Below are 21834 nucleotides of genomic sequence, written 5' to 3'. Positions count from 1 at the left end.
GCCACAAGCAGAGGCCAGGAATCACTTCTCCTTTGCAAAGCAAGGACAAGGGACAAGGAGCAGGAGTAGTGGTGGGCGCACACGCTATAGGCCAAGGTCAGGGAAGACCCTGTGGGCTGTCTGGGGGAGTGACTGAACATGTGGCCCGGAAGTAGTCCTGAGGGTTTTCTCATAAGAGAACCACAAGAGACTTTAGGAAAGCAGAGACTTGGCAGATGGTTGAAAAATGGTTCCTCATGTTTGGGAGCTACTCTCTCCCCTGATCCAACTTTCTAGTCCTTTTTCCTACTATGACACCATTTCCCTAGATAATAACTTGGCTCAGGTCATGGGCCCCCTTGGAATATACCTAAAATACACCTACAAGCTTTTTCCAAAATGGAGATCCCAAATCTTCATCTGTAATATTCCTGGATTTAGGTTCATGATTAGTCAACAATTTGTTCTGCTTTACATCTTTTATTTTTTTCCTCTAAGGTTATGGCTAGGGCTCAGTGCCTGCACTACGAATCCACTGCTCCTGGAGGCTATTTTTTCCCCTTTTGTTGCCCTTGTTATTTATCATTGTTGTGGTTATTGCTGTCATTGTTGGATAGGACAGAGAGAAATTGAGGAAGGGGAAGACAGAGAGAGGGACAGAAAGACAGACACCTGCAGATTTGCTTCACCGCTTTCAGGTGGGGAGCTGGGGGATTGAACTGGGTCCTTGTGCTTCGTGCTACGTGTGCTTAACCCACTGCACTACTCAAGCCCCCCCCCCCCCCCCCCCCCCGCTTTATATCTTAACTCTTTTTCAGCCACCAGGTTCCAGATGCTGTCATGATGCCAACCTGACTTCCCTGGGCAAAAGACCCTATCATCTGTCCTCGAGCTTACCTTCTCAGAGCACTGTCCTACTAGGGAAAGAGAGAGACAGGCTGGGAGTATGGATCAACCTGTCAATGTCCATGTTCAGCAGGGAAGTAAGTACAGAAGTCAAATCTTCCACCTTCTGCACCCCCACAATGATCCTGGGTCTATACTCCCAGAGGGATAAAGAATAGGAAAGCTTTCAAGGGAGCGGATGGGACACAGAGCTCTGGTGGTGGGAATTGTGTGGAATTGTACCTCTCTTATCCTATGGTCTTGTCAATATTTCCATTTTATAAGTAAAAAATTTAAAAAATGGTTCCTGCGCATAGGAAGAGATGGGAAGGTACTCAATTCTCCTACGTGATGCCTACCCTATATTGTGCACCTGCTACTTGCTGACGAGTGTTGGTTTCCAAGGTAGCAGCAGGAAACCCTTAGTTACAAAGATTGACAGCATTTCCCAGCACTGCTGGATGAATCATCACAGGTTAAAGCTCACCTCTTCTCCCTGACCCGGGATGCACTGATGTGGTAGCCAGGTGAGATAAATTCAGTCAACATTTTGAGAAAAGAAATCAGCAGGGTGGGCATAGAGAACTTTTTCCTACCTGAGGGAAGGAAAAAGTTAGCTGGGATAGTCCTTTAACAATTTATTCTCCTTTTTGTCTTCAATAATGTAATGGGATCTGAAAATACATCCATGGTCTGGGGACTATGGAACAGGAAACAGGAGGACAAGAAGAAAAAAAACCCCTTTTAAAAAATATTTATTTATTTCCTTTTTTGTTGACCTTGTTTTTATTGTTGTAGTTATTATTGTTGTTGATGTCCTTGTTGTTGGATAGGACAGAGAGAAATGGAGAGAGGAGGGGAAGACAGAGAGGGGGAGAGAAAGATAGATTACCTGAAGACCTGCTTCAACGCCTGTGAAGGCACTCCCCTGCAGGTGGGGAGCCGGGGGCTTGAACCGGGATCCTTAGGCTGGTCCTTTCGCTTTGTACCATGTGCGCTTAACCTGCTGTGCTACCGCCCAACTCCCCTCAAATCCTTTTTATTAGTAATTTAATATTGACTTACAAAATTTTGAGATAACAAGGGTATAATTCCACACTGTTCCCACTACCAGAGTTCTGTGTCTCCATTCCCTCCACTGGAAACTACAGTAGTTCTCCCAAGGTCACAGATATGGGTTGACTGTTATTTCCATAACTATCTATCTCTATATCTATCTATCCATCTCTCTCTCTCTCTCTCTCTCTCTCTTTGCCCATTATTTTCTATGGTCCTGACTTCCTTTCTAAGTCACACCTCCTACTTCCAAGTGTCCTTCCTTTTAAAAAAAATTTTTATATATGGGATGATCTCACTCATAGAATTTGAGAAATAAGAGTAGAAGGGAAAACACAGTGCAGAACTTGGACTGGAATAGGTTTGGAACATTTCACCAAAGTTAAAGACTCTTGTGGGGGGATAGAGGGAAGGGCTTTAAGGTCCACTACAGAGGGGTAGGGGTGAGGACCCAGACTTTTGGTGGTGGGAATGGTGTGAAACTATACTCCTATTAACTTATAATCTTATAAATCACTAACAATTTAATATGTCAGGGGAAAAATAGATTGAATGTTTCAAGTTCCATAACTGCCTAGATTTTAGTTCTGAGTATATATATATATTTTTTAGTCTAAGCATTTAATGCTTCAAATTTGTGAACTGATTGAATCCTGACACTGGGCTTAAATTGTTTAAACAATTCTAACAATAACTTTTTTTAAAAAAAGAAAACATACTGTTACCTACAACCTTAGACTAGATAGGTCAGAATCATCTAGTCCTGTCAGCATCTAAGATATAGTTATAAAGTTATTAATAGGTAGCATTAAATGACATAAAACATGGTGAGGTCAAGTGTAGTATGGTAAGCCCCAACCAAGGGATTTTTCAAAGAAAACCACATTCCCGAGTAACTTGGTTATAACAATAATTATCTTCTGCTTTTTAAACTCTAAGACTGCAAGCAACTTTCCCCATTCTCTTTTTTTTAAAAAAATTATTTATAAAAAGGAAACATTAACTAAACCATAGGATAAGAGGGGTACAACTCCACACAATTCCCACCACCAGAACTCTGTATTCCATTCACTCCTCTGATAGCTTTCCTATTCTTTAACCCTCAGGGAGCATGGACCCAAGGTCATTGTGGGATGCAGAAGGTGGAAGGTCTGTGCACTCAACCAGGAGCGTTACCACCGGCCTCCGAATTTTTTTGGCTTTTTTGTATGCCTGTGGTTGTTGAATATTTACATGATACTGGCTGGTAATATTCAGTATTTAAGTGTCTGTCTCTCCAAATAATATAGGCCAATATATATATATTTTTTTCCCCACCAGGGTGATACCTGGGGTTTAGTGTCTGCACTACTCCACCACTCCTGGTGGCTATTTCTTTTCCTTTATAGCCTTTAGGTCCATGATTGTTCAACAATTTGGCTTTGTATGTTAACTCTCTTTTCAGCCACCAGGTTCCAGGTGCTGGCATGATGCTGAACAGACTTCCCTGGACAGATGACCCCACCAATATGTCCTGGAGCTCTGATTCCCCAGAGCCCCACCCTACTAGGGAAAGAGAAAGGCAGGCTGGGAGTATGGATCGACTTGTCAACGCCCATGTTCAGCGGGGAAGCCATTACAGAAACCAGACCTTCCACCTTCTGCATCTCACAATGACCCTGGGTCCATACTCCCAGAGGGATAAAGAATAGGAAAGCTATCAGGGGAGGGGATGGGATACAGAGTTCTGGTGGTGGGAATTGTGTGGAGTTGTACCCCTCTTATCTTATGGTTTTGTTAATGTGTTCTTTTTAAAATAAATTAAATAAAAATAAAAAAAGAAGCAGAGAGAGAGAGAGAGAGAGGGGGGGGGGATTGGGAAAGAGAGACACCTGAAGCACTGCTCCACCGCTCATGAAGCTTCCCTCCTGCAGGTGGGGACCAGGGACAAGAATCTGGGTCCTTGTACATGGCAACATGTGCTCTATTGGGATGCCATAGCCTGGCTACAGCAGAGGTCCGTTTAATGAACCCAGGAAAAAAAATAAAAAAGATACACCTATGGATGGCATCATCATCCTAGAAAGTTCAGACAGTTTTAAATACTTTTATTTATTTATTTATTTTGAATAGAGACAGAGAAATTGAGAAGGAAAGGGGAGATAAGGAGAGAGAGAGAGAGAGAGAGAGAGAGAGAGAGTGTTACCTGCGCGCTGCTTCACCACTTGTGAAGCTTCCCCCTTGCAGGTGGGGAGTGAGGTTTGAACCCAGGTCCTTGTGCACTATAATGAGTATATTCAACAAGGTGCACCACCACCTGACCCCCAGTCCTGACATCTTTAAATAGTTGGCACTAAGATAGATGAGTTTTGAAGAACCTACCTAGCTCTCCTTAATGACCTGGCAACTTAATGACCTAATGGATTCACTTCCTAATTGTGCTCTTTTTCAGTTACCTGGGCTTTAGCCTTTAGTCACTAGAAACACCTTAAAAGTACACATCTGGGAGTCGGGCGGTAGCGCAGCGGTTAAGCACAGGTGGCACCAAGCACAAGGACCAGCTTAAGGATCCCAGTTTGAGCCCCCGGCTCCCCACCTGCAGGGGAGTCGCTTCACAGGTGGTGAAGCAGGTCTGCAGGTGTCAAAAAAAAATACACAGCTACTCAGACAGGCAAACAAAAATCGGCCTGTTTTGCTTCCAGTCCCCAGTTCTCAACACCTCACCTCTGGAATGAGGGCAGCTGTTCTTATTTAACATGGCGATTAGGTAAAAACAATACTCACCCTGAGTGCCGAGAAAGGTCAGGTCTGGGGACTATCATTATCTCCCTGTGTATTTATTTGCCATTATTACTACAAAATGAGCACCTCTGGAGAGACAATCCAAAGCTTTAGAGTCCCATTCTCTTGTAAGATTTGCTTTTGGCAACTTTTGGCTCCTAACAAAACAACTTACTGTTTCTAAAGGTTGTTTTCACACTGAAATTGATGATGTGAAGTTCATGTCCACAGCATCAGCTGTTTGAGTCAAAAAGGAAATCACATTTGAGTGAACTTCACTCAAACACTAGGCAGTTGCTTAGGACAAAATGAGAAGCACTGTGGTTCCAGAGGTTTAAGAGTCACAGTGAGTTTGGAGCAATTGATTTCGACACAGCAGTTTTTTGTTAATTGGTGAAAGATAGAGTGTTTTAATTAAGTTAATTAATTAATTTTATTTTATTGCTACCAGGGATATTGGGGCTTGGTGCCTGTATGATGAATCTACTGTTCCCCGTGGTCATTTTTTCCTCCCCCTTCTTTTATTTGATAGGACAGAGAGAAATTCAGAGAGGAGATTGAGATAGAGAGAGAAAGAATGACATACCTGCAACACTGCTTCATCACTCATGAAGCTTCCCCCCTGCAGGTGGAGACTGGGAGGCTTGAATCCAGATCCTTATACATGGTAATGTGTATGCTCAACCTGATGTGCTACCACCAATCCCCACAGGTCAAGTTTATTTGTTTGTTTAGTTTAACTGCAGAGTCCTCACAAAGGAACTGTCTCTGAGTTCAAGATGTCAACCAAAGGTACAAGCATACTTGCCAGAGAAGGGGATTCCAAATGGAATTGGAAACAAAAAAGAGACTTGTTCTTTTTATTTATTTATTTTTAATTTTTTAAATTTTTTTTTTGAGACTTGTTCTTAAAGATAATTTGAGCCTGAGGAGGAGGGTAGGAGAGCAGCAGCAGGGAGATGAGAGGAGCAGAGGAAGAGACAGATGGGAGTTCTGTGGAGAAGCACAGCTCCTAGTGTAACCAACACTCTACATTCCAAGGTGCTGTATTATCTGTAGACTGCTAAGAAAAAAATTACCCTCAAATTTAGTGACTTAGGACAACGCCTATTTAATGTAGCACAGTTTCTGTGGATTAGGTACCAGCTGTAGCTTAGTTGGGTTAACAGACCACAAAGGTTTCTCACAGGCTGCAAGCAAAGTGTTGACTGGGGGCTGTCATTTCATCTGGAGGTCTAAGTAGGGAAGGATCCCCTTTTCAAACTCACCCATGTGGTTGTGATAGGTTGTTTCTTGGGGGCTGTTGAAGTGAGAACCATAGTTTCCTGTGATTCTGGCTTATCTATTGGTGAGACCATAAAATGATATGACAAGTGACCTCATCAGAGCAACCACAGGAGAAGAGTGAATGTGAAGAAGAGGAACGTCACTGTCTTTTGACCTTGGAAGCCACAGCCTGTCACTTGGCTCTAGTTCATTCCAAGAGCATGTTAATAGGTTCCACCCAGTCCCCAGGGGCAAGGGACAACATTAAGTATGAAGTGTCAGGAGGATCACAAAAAGAAAAGAAACTTCCCCAAAGTCTGGAAACTAAACAACATGTTTCTGAATAACACATGGGTCATTGAGGAAATAAAAAAATATTTACCTTGATACCAATGAAAATGAAGAAACCAGCTATCTGATCCTATGGGATGCAGCAAAAGCAGTCCTGAGAGGAAAATTCATAGCAATGCAGGCCCACATTGATAAAGAGGAGAAATCACTAACAAATCATCTAACAACCCAACTGAACCAACAAGAAATGGAACAACAAAGAGATGAAGTAGGTAGAAGGATTGGGAAGCTGCCTGCTAGAGCTGCACTAACAGCATCTACTGGAGGTCTTGAAGATGAGAGACCGCACTTCAAGGTGATGTCAATCATGCATAATCATTCAGGTACTTTATTTTTTTATGAGCCAGAACACTGCTCAAGTATGGCTTGTCGTGATGCTGGACACCTCTGTTTTTTTTTGCAAAGCCATTATGATACACCCCAGCCCACCCCCTCCTTATTGTTTAAAGTGAAGTGTGATAGAAACTTTATCCAAAATATGAAAAAAGAGGAAAATCAACATTTGGATTCTTGATATCCTAACAGAACACCACCTGATAAAGCTATTTGGACTTATTCTGAAACTCTTGGGAAGTGTCATTGGTCTTTCTCTAACAACACATTGGTCTTTCTCTAACAACACACAAATGATAAAAATGCAGAGCTTTTTTTATCAAGTTCCCAGGATGACCTGCAGAGACTGAGAACTCAGTGTAATTTTTATTACACACTTGTGAAAAAGATAACCCCAGAGAGGGGAGCATTTTTATGGCTCTATGGAAACCTAGCTTATCTTGGCATTTCATTTTTTTTTTTTTAAATACTCCCTTCCCAACCGACATTATAAATTTTAGTTACTTGAAGGTTCTGGGAGCCAGACCCTGTCTTCTCTCTGGCTGCCTTATCAATGAGTTACATCACTGGCACGTGCTAATAGATGATTTGGTCTGAAAGCAGAGTGCTGTGTGCTGGGCAAGCACACAAAGTAAAGAAAGAACTCAGCAAAGTGCTGAGCAATGACCTGTCAGCCTCCAGTGCCCACCTGCAGGGGGAAGCTCCATGAGTGGTGAAGCAGTGTTTCAGGTCTCTCTCTCTTCTCTCGGGCTTGGTACAAGCACTATGAATCCACTGCTCCTGGCAGCCATTTTTTTCCATTTTATTGGAAAGACAGAGAGAAATTGAGAGGGGAGGGGGGAGAGGGGAGGGAGGGGAAGGAGGAGGAGAGAGAAAGAGAGAGAGAGGGAGGGTGGGAGGGAGAGAGAAGGAAGGAGGGAGGGAGGGAGGGAGAGAGAGAGAGAGAGAGAGAGAGAGAGAGAGAGAGAGATGGAGAGAGCTGTAGCCCCTGGTCCCCACCTGCGGGGGGAAAGCTACGCAAGTGGTGAGTCAGTGCTGCAGGTGTCTCTCTCTCTCTCTCTCTCTCTCTCCCTCTATCTCTCCCTACCCTCTCAATTTCTGGCTGTCCCTATCCAATAAATAAATATAATAAAAGTAATTTAAGAAACTAAAAAGGAAAAAGGAACTCTCTACACTGTTGGTAGGAAAGAAAATGGTCGGTCCCTTTGGAAGACTGTATGGAGAGTCTTTAAACAAATAAAAATGGATCCAGGGATACCTCTCTTAGACATTTATCCAAAGGACACTCAAACACTAATTCAAAGGGAAATATGCAGCCCTATGTTCATAGCTGCATTATTCACAATAGCCCAAGATTGGAAGCAGCCTCGATGCTGATCAATAGATGACTGGCTAATGAAGTCATAGGATATACTCCATGGACTACTATTCTGCAATCAAAAAAGATGATATTGTGTCCTCTGGGACAAAATGGATGGAACTGGAGGTGATTATGTTTAGCGAAATAAGTAAAGAGATGAAAGACAGCTACTGGATGGGATTCACTCATATGTGGAATCTAGAGATCTGATACACATGAACTTGCAAAGCAAACAAAAAAACAAAGAAAAACAAGAAGCAAGAAAATTGTTTCTATGACTTGTGGGAACTATAGTATTTGTCTTTGGAATGTGGGAGAGTGGGGATATGGAACTTTGGTGGTGTGCATGGTGTAGAACTACACACTGTAATCTTACAATCTTGTAACCTACTATTAATCACAAATAATAAAATAAAATACTGCCATACACACATACACACACACGATGGAATACTACTCAGCTGCTGAAAATGATGGTTATCTCCACATCATTTTGAATGGAACTTGAAGACATAGTTTTAATTGAAATAAGCCAAAAAGAGAAGGACTACTACCAAATGATCTCACTTGTAAGTGGGAGTTAATAAACAGAGACAAGGAGAGAGAACACAAAGTGAAACATGGGCTAGGCATGGTGTATTGCATCAAAGCAAAGGATTCTGGGGGAGGGGGAAAGGAGCAACAAGAGAACTTTGGGGTCCTGTTGCATAATGAAATAGTAACCATGTGGTGGTCCGGGAGGTGGTGTAGTGATAAGGCTTTGGACTCTCAAGCATGAGGTCCTGAGTTCGATTCCCAGTAGCACATGTGCCAGAGTGTTGTCTGGTTCTTTCTCTCTCCTCCTATCTTTCTCATAAATAAAATTAAAAAAAAATGTAACCACGTGTTAATACCCTGTAAACCATTACCCACCCCCTTTAAGATTAAAAATAAAAAAGGAAAATTCAGATTCACAGCTTTGGACAAAATAACTCACTTGAATGGTGCACTGCTTTGCCATGTGCAAGACCCAACTTTGAGCCCATCCCCTACTGCACTGACGGAAGCTTTGATGCTGCAGTCTCTTTAACTCTCTGTGTCTATCTTAAAAAAAATCAGATTCAGGGGCCAGTGAAATAGTTCACCTGGGAGTGGACATGCTTTACCATTCATACAAGCCAGGCTCCATCTCCCAGTACTGTGGAGTCTCTACCATCCATCTCTCTCTCTCTCTCTGTATTTCTGTCTCTCTGAATGTTGGCCCAGGGGAATAAAGCTTTTTCAGTGACAGGAAGTACATAAAGAAATGTAAAAATAAGATTCACTCTAATCCCTGTCCATGTGTAGCTTCTGAACTAGAATGTTAGTTGAAAACATGGAGACTTGCTCTAAAAAGAAAGAAGCCTAATAATTCTCCAGTGAAAAGTCCAGCTGGTATACCACTGAGTGGCAGGAAACCAGGGGGATCCAGTGCAGTGAGGGGAGGGAGGGAGATGGCTGGAGTCTAAGACCAAGTCAGACGGCAGAGAGCCCGCTTCCATAGGACACTGTTTGCTGCGAAGTGTTTCCTGTCATGGCGATTTTGCTTCTCTCCCCAACCATCTAACTACAAGGACACACAAATGTGACCACACAGATCCCAGAGGGCCTTTGCCCTGCCACTCTGGTATATCAGCTTTCAGACCAAAGGGCTAATTCAGTCTTTACTGCTTAATTCAAGAGAATGAAAGATCTCAGCAGAGAAGCAGCACCTCATCACACTCAATCCACCCCCCCCCCAAAAAAAAAAAAACCCGGAAATAACAGCTAACACTTAAGTGAGACCCAACCATGAGCTCTACCCCAACATGATACTCTGGTTAACATAGGAGCTTCCGTTAGCGTTCCAGGGATATAGTTTGAAACTTTGGTGAATGCTTATTCTGGGGGCTGGGAGGTGGCTCATCAGGTAGACCAGCATACAAGTAACCATGCATGAGGACCTGGGTTCGAGCTCTGGCCATCATATGAGAGTGCCTGGGAGAATTTCATAAGTGATGGGATGGTGTTGTGATGTTTTCCCTCTCTCTCTTTCTCTCTTAATTTTTTTTATAATTATCTTTCTTTGTTTATTGGACAGAGACAGCCAGAAATTGAGAGGGAAGGGGGAGATAGAGAGGGTACTGGACAGGGCTGTACCTGCTTAAACGCATATAGTATGAAGCACAAGGACCTGCTCAAGGATCCAGGTTCGAGCCCCTGGCTCACCACCTGCAGGGAGGACACTTCATGAGTGCAAAGCAGATCTGCAAGTGTCTTTCGCTCACCTTCTCTATCTCCCCCTCCTCTCTCAATTTCTCTCTGTCTTATCCAATAAAATGGAAAAGATGGCTGCCAGGAGCAGTGGATTTGTAGTGCTGGCACCAAGCTGCAGCAATGAGCGAGGCGGGGGGGAGAAGGAGAGAGAGAGGGAGAGGGAGAGGGAGAGGGAGAGGGAGAGGGAGACACCTGTAGCCCTGCAGCCCTGTTCCACCACTTGTAAAGCTTTCCTCCCTGCAGGTGGGGACTGGCTCAAACCCGGGTCCCTTTGCATTGTAATGTGCACTCAACCAGGTGCACCACCACCCGACCCCCTTATTTATTTATTTTTCTATTATCTATGTTTTTCCTCTCTCTGCTTCTCTCTCCTTCTCTCTTTCTGTCTCTCGCCCTCTATCTAGAAGGGAAAAAAAAAGTGTCCACCACTAAGCTCCAGCAATAACTCTAGTGTCAAAGATCAAAGTGTTCACTCCACTACTCAGCTATTAAAAATGGTGATTTCAAGGCTAGACTTGGACCTTCCATATGACCCAGTAATACCTCTCCTAGGGCTATACCCCAAGGTCACCATAACACCCAATCAAAAAGATATGTGTATACCGATGTTCATAACAGCACAATTTGTTAATAGCTAAAACCTGGAAGCAAACCAGGTGCCCAACAACAGATAAGTGGCTGAGAAAGCTGTGGTATATATACACAATGGAATACTACGCAGCTGTTAAGAACAATGAACCCACCTTCTCTGACCCATCTTGGATGGAGCTAGAAGGAACTGTGTTAAGTGAGCTAAGTCAGAAAGATAAAGATGAGTATGGGATGATCCCACTCATCAACAGAAGTTGAGAAAGAAGAACAGGAAGGGGAACTCAAAGGAAGATCTGACTGAATTTGGAGTAGGGCACCAAAGTAAAAATCTCCGGGTGGAGGGTAAGAGTAGATGTTCAGCTTCACGGGGTGGTGGTGGTGGGAGGGCCAAACAGTCCTTTGGTGGTGGGAAAGGTGTTGATGTACACTCTTATTAAATTTTAGTCTCATAAAACACCATTTAATTAATATGAGAGGGGGAAAATTTGATTGAACGTTTCAAACCTTTTAATGCACAGACCATAGGCTGAGTATAGTTCCTTCAATCTAAGCACTTAAGACTTCAAACGTGTAATCAGACTGAATTTTAATAGTGGTCTCAAACTGTTAATACATGTCTAATAATGACTTGTTCTTTGAAATGTTGACTCTTATAAAAACTTAGACCTGGGAGAAAAGAAGCAACCAGTGGTGTTACTGTATAAGACACAGCTACACATAAATAATGTCAAAGGACATAAATTATGGTGATGTCTGGAAAAAGGACCAGAAAGTTGGATCAGGGAAAAAGAGTAGCTCCAATTATGGGAAAGGTGTATAAATATTGTTGACTGTAAACCCCATCGATTTGATGTGATCTGGGGCTCATATTCAGCTTAGGAGCCCATGTGACCTCTGCATCCCTGTAGATCTGAGCTCTCATTCTGTGATCATGAGTATGGACGTTCCAAGCTGCCTCAATTTTAGGACCCATCTTCCTCAGGTGGAACATAGAGTATGTTGTCCAGCCTCCCTTCAGAGGATGGAACATTCTCTACCGTTATTGATCCAAGTTGAGGGCAAGGTCCTATGGGGGCCCACAAAGGGATCTATTGTGTTGTTCCTGATGGAGATGACCAGTAACAATGGAGAGAGGGATTTATTCGAGGTCTAGGCCCATCATATCTGCTTGGGAATCTCAGGACTCCCCAACTAGGGCCCCATGTTTTTTGTCAGTGTCTCCTTTTTATAAATATAAATAAAAATAAATATATATATAATAAAAATTATGGTGATGTCGTGTATGATACAGCAAATACTAACAATGGGATTTTCAAAGTTAACACAATTGCCAAATAATTTGATTATAGTAATAATTATCTATTGCCTTTTAAAACCCTAAGACAGCAGGAACCTCTTGATTCCTCTATAAAGCCTGTATTTCCCCCAGTCCTGGAACCTCTAGGCTGGGGCTCACTTTCCTGCATGCGAGAATTCTCTCAATTCATATCAAATGCTGCTGCATCTGCTGATCCCAACTTAATCAATGCAACGCGTACCACCTTAGCATGCTTCACTTCGGACTGTGTCCAGAGATGTCAGGCATAGAATATCAACCCTTCAGCCTCATTACTTGGGTGAGAGCTTTCCTTTCTCATAGGATTCTCTAGTTCCATTTCGGGTGGTTCATTTCCTAACAAAGTCCCAAAACCTAGATATAGACCAGGTCCCATGAAATAGAGCATATGTTCACATTTATCCATAAATTAGGGCAAAATATATACCTGAAAGCAAAAGTGCACAATAGTCTGCACTGAGTCAGTATATGCAGCAAGCAAGTAGAAAGACCTAAAAAGACATCATAAAGTACCCAATGAAATAGTTTCTACTTAGACTTAGATACCCTCCTCTCCTACTTCATATTACACTTCCCTCAGTCACTCCAAAGCTACCCTTATCAAAGTAAGGACTGCAAAAGCTGAATAGGGATAAGAGACTGGCATACTTTAATGATGACTCTTTAGTCACTATCAGGCCACCCCATCATCTGGGGCCCTAGTTAGGGAGTCCTGAGAGTACCAAAAAGACATGATGGGCCTAGACCTTGAATAGATAGATCCCTCTCCATTGTTACTGGTCATCTCTATCAGGAACAACACAATAGATCCCTTTGTGGGCCCCTATAGGACCTTGCCCTCAATGTGGATCAACAACGGTAAAGAATGTTCCATCCTCCGAAGGGAGGCTGGACAACATACTTTATGTTCCACCTGAGGAAGATGGGTCCTAAAATTGGGGCAGCTTGGAACGTCCCTACTCATGACCACAGAATGAGAGCTCAGATCTACAGGGATGCAGAGGTCACACAGGCTCCTAAACTGAATATGAGCCCCAGATCACATCAAATCGATGGGGTTTATAGTCAACAATATTTATACACCTTTCCCATATTTGGGAGCTACTCTTTTCCCTGATCCAGCTTTCTGGTTCTTTTTCTAGCCATGATATCATCTCCCCAGACAATAACTTGGGTCCATCTACATATCAGATGTCAGGCTCAGAAAAAAGAAAAAAACTAGTATAGTCATGGGCTCTTTGAAATATAACTAAAACAGGCCTACTAGCTATCTACAAAATGGAGATCCCCAAATCTCCATCTGCACTATTTCAGCCTTTAGGTTCGTGATTAGTCAACAATTTGTTTGGCTTTCTACGTTAACTCTTTTTTTCAACCACCAGGTTCCAGATGTTAACATGATGCCAACCAGACTTCCCAGGGCACAGGACCCCACCAATATGTCCTGGATCCCCGCTTCCCTAGAGCCCCACCCCACTAGGGAAAGAGAGAGATAGGCTGGGAGTATGGATTGACTAACCAACGCCCATGTTCAGCAGGGAAGCAATTACAGAAGCCATACTTTCCACCTTCTGCACTCCATAATGTCCCTTAGTCCATGCTCCCAGAGGGATAAAGAATAGGAAAGCTATCAGGGGAGGAGATGGGATATGGAGTTCTGGTGGTGGGAATTGTGGGAGTTGTACCCCTATTATCCTATTTTTTTTGTCAGTGTTTCCTTTTTATAAATAAAATTTTTTTTAAAAAAGGTGATTTTTACCATTTTCAGCCCATCTTGGATGGAGCTTGAAGAAATCATGTTAAGTGAAATAAGTCAGAAATAGTACGATGAATATGGGATGATCTCAATCACAGACAGAAGTTGAAAAGCAGGATCAGAAGAGAAAACACTAAGCAGAACTTGAAACGGAGGAATTCGACTTCCAGAGGCGGAGCTACAAGCAGCAGATCGCTTTCTCTCCTCTCCTCTCCTCTCCTCTCCTCTCCTCTCCTCTCCTCTCCTCTCCTCTCCTCTCCTCTCCTCTCCTCTCCTCTCCTCTCCTCACCTCTCCTCTCCTCTCCCGGATCAACTAGGAATACCAAAGGAGACCACCCGGACCGAAACAAGACAGGACTAGAATGACCACAGGAATCCAGTAAATCACCCGTGAGTACAAACACGTGTGGCTGGTGACAGAGAGGAGAGAGGGGCCTAAGGAGAGATTAAGTGACTGCTAACAGTTCAATAGTTTAGCAGTGGAGACACCACCTCCAGTCTGCTCCACAACAAGGGGACAGCCGAAGGGAGGAAAGGACTCCCCAGAGACTCAAGAAGCCTATTGAGAGTTTAAAAGCCCTCAGGCTCCCATAGCCTATAGGGAAGAAAAAAAAAGAGGCTTTTACACCACTGAGCTCCAACTCAGGGATTGAAAAAACTGTTAACTTCCACCACAGTAAACCCTTTAATTAAATTACTTAGACACAAGTCAATCCAGGCAATAGTGATCAATAATTTGAAAAGTACTGATAAAGGGAACTCATAACATAATATATAAAATGGTTAAAACAACAAGAAAAAATATTGGAGACTCAAACCAGGACAAGAGTCCAGCTAAAAGTCCTCCAGAGGGTGAAGCACAAAACAACAAGTTCAACATCCAAACATTAGCTAAGGAAATAATAACAGGAGTGAGTAAAGAATTTGAAAAAATTGTAATCAGAAATGCAGGAACAACAAATGAGAATATGAAAGAAAATTCTAATTATCTCATGGTTATTAGAGAGCTGAAAGCTGAAATCGCTAAGCTAAGAAGGCAACTAGCTGAACAAGCTAAAACAGTATCAGAGCAGGGCAACAAAATAGATGAACTCCAGAAAGCAGTAGAGGGCAGAGAGAACAGAATCTATGAGGCTGAAGACAGAATTAGCAAGATTGAGGATGAATTAGAGACAACTAAAAAAGAAGTAAGAGATCTCAAAAAGAGATTAAGAGATGCTGAAAACAACAACAGAGTCCTATGGGATGACTTCAAAAGAAACAATATACGCATTATTGGCTTACCAGAGGAAGAAAGAGAAGGAGAGGAAGAAAGCATTCTCCAGGCCATAATAGCTGAAAATTTCTCTAGTCTAGACAACACCAAAGACATCAAGATTCAAGAAGCCCAGAGGGTCCCAAACAGAATTAACCCAGACCTAAAGACACCAAGACATGTCATACTTAGAATGGAAAGGAATAAGGATAAAGAAAGGATCCTCAAGGCTGCAAGAGAAAAACAAAGAGTCACCTACAAAGGAAAACCCATAAGATTAGCAGCAGACTTCTCCATACAAACACTACAGGCCAGAAGAGAATGGCAAGAAATCTATCGAGTGCTCAATGAGAAAGGCTTTCAGCCAAGAATACTATATCCTGCTAGACTGTCATTCAGACTAGATGGAAGCATCAAAACCTTCTCAGACAAGCAACAGTTGAAGGAATCAACCATCACCAAGCCTGCCCTGAAAGAAGTTCTGAAAGGTCTCCTATAAACAACCAGACCACCACAAATAGGACATATATCAAAACACTCTAAAACTCTACAAGAATGGCGTTAAAATATCTTCAATCTTTGATATCAATAAATGTGAATGGCCTGAATTCACCTATTAAAAGACACAGAGTAGGAAGATGGATCAGAAAACACAACCCAACAATATGTTGTCTACAGGAAACTCACCTAACTCAACAAGACAAACACAGACTTAAAGTGAAAGGATGGAAAACTATCATACAAGCCAATGGCCCACAAAAAAGGGCAGGAACAGCTATTCTCATATCTGACATGATAGACTTTAAAATAGATAAGATTAAAAAAGATAGGAATGGACACTACTTAATGCTCAGAGGATCAGTCAATCAAGAGGACTTAACAATTATTAATATCTATGCACCCAATGAGAAGCCATCTAAATACATCAAACTTCTACTGAAAGAGCTACAGCAATATATTAACAGTAACACAATCATAGTAGGGGACTTCAACACCCCACTATCTCAACTTGACAGATCATCCAGGAAGAAAATCAGTAAAGACATAAGGGAGCTAAATGAAGAGATAGATAAACTAGAACTATTGGACATTTTCAGAGTCATTCATCCCAAGAAACTGGAATACACATTTTACTCAAATCCACATGGATCATTCTCAAGGATAGACCATATGTTAGGCCACAAAGACAGCATCAGCCAATTCAAGAGCATTGAAATCATCCCAAGCATTTTCTCAGACCACAGTGGAATTAAACTAACACTTAACAATCAACAAAAGATTAGTAACAGTCCCAAAATGTGGAAGCTCAACAGTACACTTCTTAACAACTTCTGGGTCAAAGAGGAAATCAAGGAAGAAATCAAAATGTTTCGAGAGTTCAATGAAAATGAAGACACAAGCTATCAAAATATTTGGGACACAGCTAAAGCAGTCCTAAGAGTTCATAGCTATACAAGCACACATTAGGAAACAAGAAAAGGCACAAATAAACAGCCTGATTGCACATCTTAAAGACCTAGAAGTACAACAACAAAGGAATCCTAAAGCAACCAGAAGGACAGAAATCACTAAAGTTAGGGCAGAAATAAATAACATTGAGAATAGGAAAACCATACAAAAGATCAATGAAAGTAAATGTTGGTTCTTCGAAAGAGTAAACAAAATCGACAAACCTTTAGCCAGACTCACAAAACAAAACGGGAGAAGACCCAAATAAATCGGATAGTAAATGAAAGAGGAGATATCACAACAGACACTGCAGAAATTCAACATATCATGCGAGGCTTCTATGAACAACTATATGCCACCAAGCTAGAGAACCTGGAAGAAATGGATGATTTCCTAGATACCTACCCACTTCCAAAACTAAGTAAAGAGGAAGTGGATAACATGAACAGGCCCATCACAGCGAATGAAATTGAAACAGTTATCAAAAATCTTCCCAAAAATAAAAGTCCTGGACCAGATGGTTTTACAAATGAATTCTACAAAACTTTCAAAGAAGAACTAATACCTCTACTTTTAAAAGTCTTCCAGAAGATTGAAGACACTGGAATACTCCCTGCCAGCTTCTATGAAGCCAACATCACCCTGATACCAAAAGCAGACAGGGACACAACCAAAAACGAAAACTACAGACCAATAACTCTGATGAACATAGATGCGAAAATATTGAACAAAATTCTAGCCAACCAGATACAGCAGTATATCAAAAAGATTGTTCATCATGACCAAGTGGGGTTTATCCCAGGCATGCAAGGTTGGTTTAATATACGTAAGTCAATCAATGTGATCCACCACATCAACAAAAGCAAGACCAAAAACCACATGGTCATATCAATAGATGCAGAGAAAGTCTTTGACAAAATACAACATCCCTTTATGATCAAAACACTACAAAAAATGGGAATAGATGGAAAATTCCTGAAGATAGTGGAGTCTATATATAGCAAACCTACAGCCAACATCATAATCAATGGTGAAAAACTGGAAGCATTTCCCCTCAGATCAGGTACTAGGCAGGGCTGCCCACTATCACCATTACTATTCAACATAGTGTTGGAAGTTCTTGCCATAGCAATCAGGCAGGAGCAAGGAATTAAAGGGATACAGATTGGAAGAGAAGAAGTCAAACTCTCCTTATTTGCAGATGACATGATAGTATACATGGAAAAACCTAAGGAATCCAGCAAGAAGCTTTTGGAAATCATCAGGCAATACAGTAATGTGTCGGGCTATAAAATTAACATTCAAAAGTCAGTGGCATTCCTCTATGCAAACACTAAGTTAGAAGAAATTGAAATCCAGAAATCAGTTTTTTTTCTATAGCAACAAAAACAATAAAATATCTAGGAGTAAACCTAACCAAAGAAGTGAAAGACTTGTATACTGAAAATTATGAGTCACTACTCAAAGAAATTGAAAAAGACACAAAGAAGTGGAAAGATATTCCATGTTCATGGGTTGGAAGAATTAACATCATCAAAATGAATATATTACCCAGAGCCATATACAAATTTAATGCTATCCCCATCAAGATCCCAAGCACATTTTTTAGGAGAATAGAACAAATGCTACAAATGCTTATCTGGAACCAGAAAAGACCTAGAATTGCCAAAACAATCTTGAGAAAAAGGAACAGAACCGGAGGCATCACACTCCCAGATTTCAAACTGTATTATAGGGCCATTTTCATCAAAACTGCTTGGTACTGGAACATGAACAGACACACTGACCAGTGGAATAGAATTGAGAGCCCAGAAATGAGGCCCCACACGTATGGACATCTAATCTTTGACAAAGGGGCCCAGACTATTACATGGGGAAAGCAGAGTCTCTTCAACAAATGGTGTTGGAAACAATGTGTTGAAACATGCAGAAGAATGAAACTGAATCACTGTATTTCACCAAATACAAAAGTAAATTCCAAGTGGATCAAGGACTTGGATGTTAGACCAGAAACTATCAGATACTTAGAGGAAAATATTGGCAGAACTTTTTTCCGCATAAATTTTAAAGACATTTTCAATGAAACGAATCCAATTACAAGGAAGACTAAGGCAAGTATAAACCTATGGGACTACATCAAATTAAAAAGCTTCTTCACAGCAAAAGAAACCACTACCCAAACCAAGAGACCCCTCACAGAATGGGAGAAGATCTTTATATGCCATACATCAGATAAGAGTTTAATAACCAACATATATAAAGAGTTTGCCAGACTCAACAACAAGAGAACAAATAACCCCATCCAAAAATGGGGGGAGGACTTGGACAGAATATTCACCACAGAAGAGATCCAAAAGGCTGAGAAACACATGAAAAAATGCTCCAAGTCTCTGATTGTCAGAGAAATGCAAATCAAGACAACAATGAGATATCACTTCACTCCTGTGAGAATGTCATACATCAGAAAAGGTAACAGCAGCAAATTCTGGAGAGGTTGTGGGGTCAAAGGAACCCTCCTGCACTGCTGGTGGGAATGTCAATTGGTCCAACCTCTGTGGAGAACAGTCTGGAGAACTTTCAGAAGGCTAGAAATGGACCTACCCTATGACCCTGCAATTCCCATCCTGGGGATATATCCTAAGGAACCCAACACATCCATCCAAAAAGATCTGTGTACACATATGTTCTTGGCAGCACAATTTGTAATAGCCAAAACCTGGAGGCAACCCAGGTGTCCAACAACAGATGAGTGGCTGAGCAAGTTGTGGTATATATACACAATGGAATACTACTCAGCTGTAAAAAAAAAAAATGGTGATTTCACCGTTTTCAGCCGATCTTGGATGGACCTTGAAAAAATCATGTTGAGTGAAATAAGTCAGAAACAGAAGGATGAATATGGATGATCTCACTCTCAGGCCGAAGTTGAAAAACAAGATTAGAAAAGAAAACACAAGTCGAACCTGAAATGGAATTGGAGTATTACACCAAAGTAAAAGACTCTGGGGTGGGTGGGTGGCTGGGGAGAATACAGGTCCATGAAAGATGATGAATGACATAGTGGGGGTTGTATTGTTAAATGGGAATCTGGGGAATGTTATTCATGTATAAACTGTTGTATTTACTGTTGAATGTAAAGTATTAATTCCCCAATAAAGAAATAAATTATTTAAAAAAAAAAGAACTTGAAATGGAGTTCGTGTATTGCACTAAAGTAAAAGACTCTGGGGTGGGTGGTGTGGAGGGTTCCGGTCCTGGAGCATGATGGTGGAGGACCCAGTGGGGGTTGTATTATTATGTGGAAACTGGGAGATGTTATGCATGTAAACTACAGTATTTACTGTCGAGTGTAAAACATTAATTCCCCTCATAAAAAATTTTAAAGAAGGTGTTCATTCCACACCACACCCACCAGGAAAGATAGAAAGAAAAAAAAAAGGAAAAATAGTTATGGTTAAGAAGAAGAGTGTGGGGTGGAGGATAGCCAGGGATGTATATTTTTTCCCTTTTGTCGCCCTTGTTGTTTTTATTGTTGTTGTAATTATTATTGTTGTTATTGATGTTATCATTGTTCGATAGGACACAGAGAAATGGATAGAGGAGGGGAAGACAGACAGGAGGAGAGAAAGAGACACCTGAAGATCTGTTTCACAGCCTGTGAAACGACTCGCCTGCACGTGGGGAGCTGGGGGCTTGAACCGGGATCCTTATGCCGGTCCTTGCGCTACGTGCCATGTGCACTTAACCCGCTGTGCTACTGCCTGACCCCTGGATATTTAATAGAAATGTTACTTTATCAATAGTAAATTACAGACTAATGGCAGTATTCTCACTCTAAAAAAGTAAGAAGACAGTCTTTCCTTTTTTTTTTTTTTTTACTTTTAATTCTTTTTTTTTTTTTTTTTTTTAAGATAGAGGCAGCCAGAAATCTAAAGGGAAGGGGAGACAGGGAGAAAGAGACACACCTGCAGCACTGCTTCACTACTCAAAAAGCTTTCCCCCTGCAGGTGGGGACTGGGGGCTCCAACCTGGGTCCTTGCACCTTGTAACTTGTGTGTTCAACCAGATGTGCCCACCAGCTTGCCCCAGCAGTCTTTCCTTAGGAGAATTATGGTGATTATAATTGGGGGGGATGCAGGGGGGTTGCGCACAGAACTTTGGTGGGAGAAGTGGTGTGTGGAACTATACCCCTATTATTTTATAACCGTGTAAATTACCATTGAATCACTAATGAAATGTTTAAATTCAAAGACAGTCTTTGAATTTAGGAAATATATGCCAAAGAATGTCATGTTTCCAAATGATTCAGGATGAAAACTGAATACACACATATTCTCTCTCTCTCTCTCTCTGTCTCTCTCTCTCTCTCTCTCTCTCTCTCACACACACACACACACACACACACACACACACACACACATCTATATACTTACAATCTGGGTGTGTGTCTGTGTGTGGGGTTACAGTAAGTAAATCTGGGGGAAGGATATGTAGGTGCTCACCATTTTTCTGTAGACAAAGTCTATGAGGATGAAAAGTCAGCCAAAATGTAAATGAAACTGTTCAATCACAGAGTCAGGCAGCACAAGGATTTCCAGACAACGTTATCAGCTAGATGAAAACTATATTTCAGAAGGGGGAATAAAGAAGTGGTTAAAATTGGAAGCCAGTTATATGTTCTGATGATGAGACAATTTTTCTTTTGCTTCCATGCCTTCCAATACTTGGAAAATTAATCATGATCACGACAGAGTCACTTCTGATGCTTCCCACCGTTCTAAATCAAATCATTTGCTGCCCATTCTTTACATCCACGTTCACTTTAAGAACAGCATTTATTATTCTACACACCCCTCCTCCTTGCCTTCTGCTGCCTCCTCCTCCCCAACCCTGTTTTTCTTTTTAACTGAAGCACTGCTCAGCTCAGGCTTATGGCGGTATATGGAATTGAACCTGGGACCGCTGAACCTCAGGCATGGATGTCTTTTTGTTGTTGTTGTTGTAGTTGATGATGTCGTCGTTCTTGGATAGGACAGAGCGAAATGGAGCGAGGAAGGGAAGAAAGAGAGGGGGAGAGAAAGATACACACCTGCAGACCTGCTTCACTGTTTGTGAAGCGACTCCCCTGCAGGTTGGGAGCCGGGGGCTTGAAATGGGATCCTACGCTGGTCCTTGCACACCAT

The 21834-nt window shown here is 41.7% G+C and overlaps 1 protein-coding gene across 7 annotated transcripts in view; it reads right to left on the bottom strand.

The window, feature by feature from the left end:
• Positions 1 to 21834, bottom strand: part of OTUD7A (OTU deubiquitinase 7A) — a 294139-nt gene that overhangs the window by 122528 nt on the left and 149777 nt on the right. Inside the window, exon 1 of one of the 7 annotated variants that reach the window (XR_009546571.1) lies at positions 1352 to 1434. The exons of the other annotated variants lie outside the window; for them this stretch is intronic. The gene's annotated coding sequence lies outside the window, so the exon portion shown is untranslated. Of the gene's footprint in view, positions 1 to 1351; positions 1435 to 21834 lie in introns of those variants that run through there. 7 annotated transcript variants of the gene reach the window in all.

The sequence above is a fragment of the Erinaceus europaeus genome, chromosome 20 (assembly GCF_950295315.1).
Source record: "Erinaceus europaeus chromosome 20, mEriEur2.1, whole genome shotgun sequence".
Lineage (NCBI taxonomy): Eukaryota > Metazoa > Chordata > Mammalia > Eulipotyphla > Erinaceidae > Erinaceus > Erinaceus europaeus.
The sequence above is the reverse complement of the archived record's forward strand: the minus strand, read 5'-3'. Positions and strand labels throughout refer to the sequence as shown.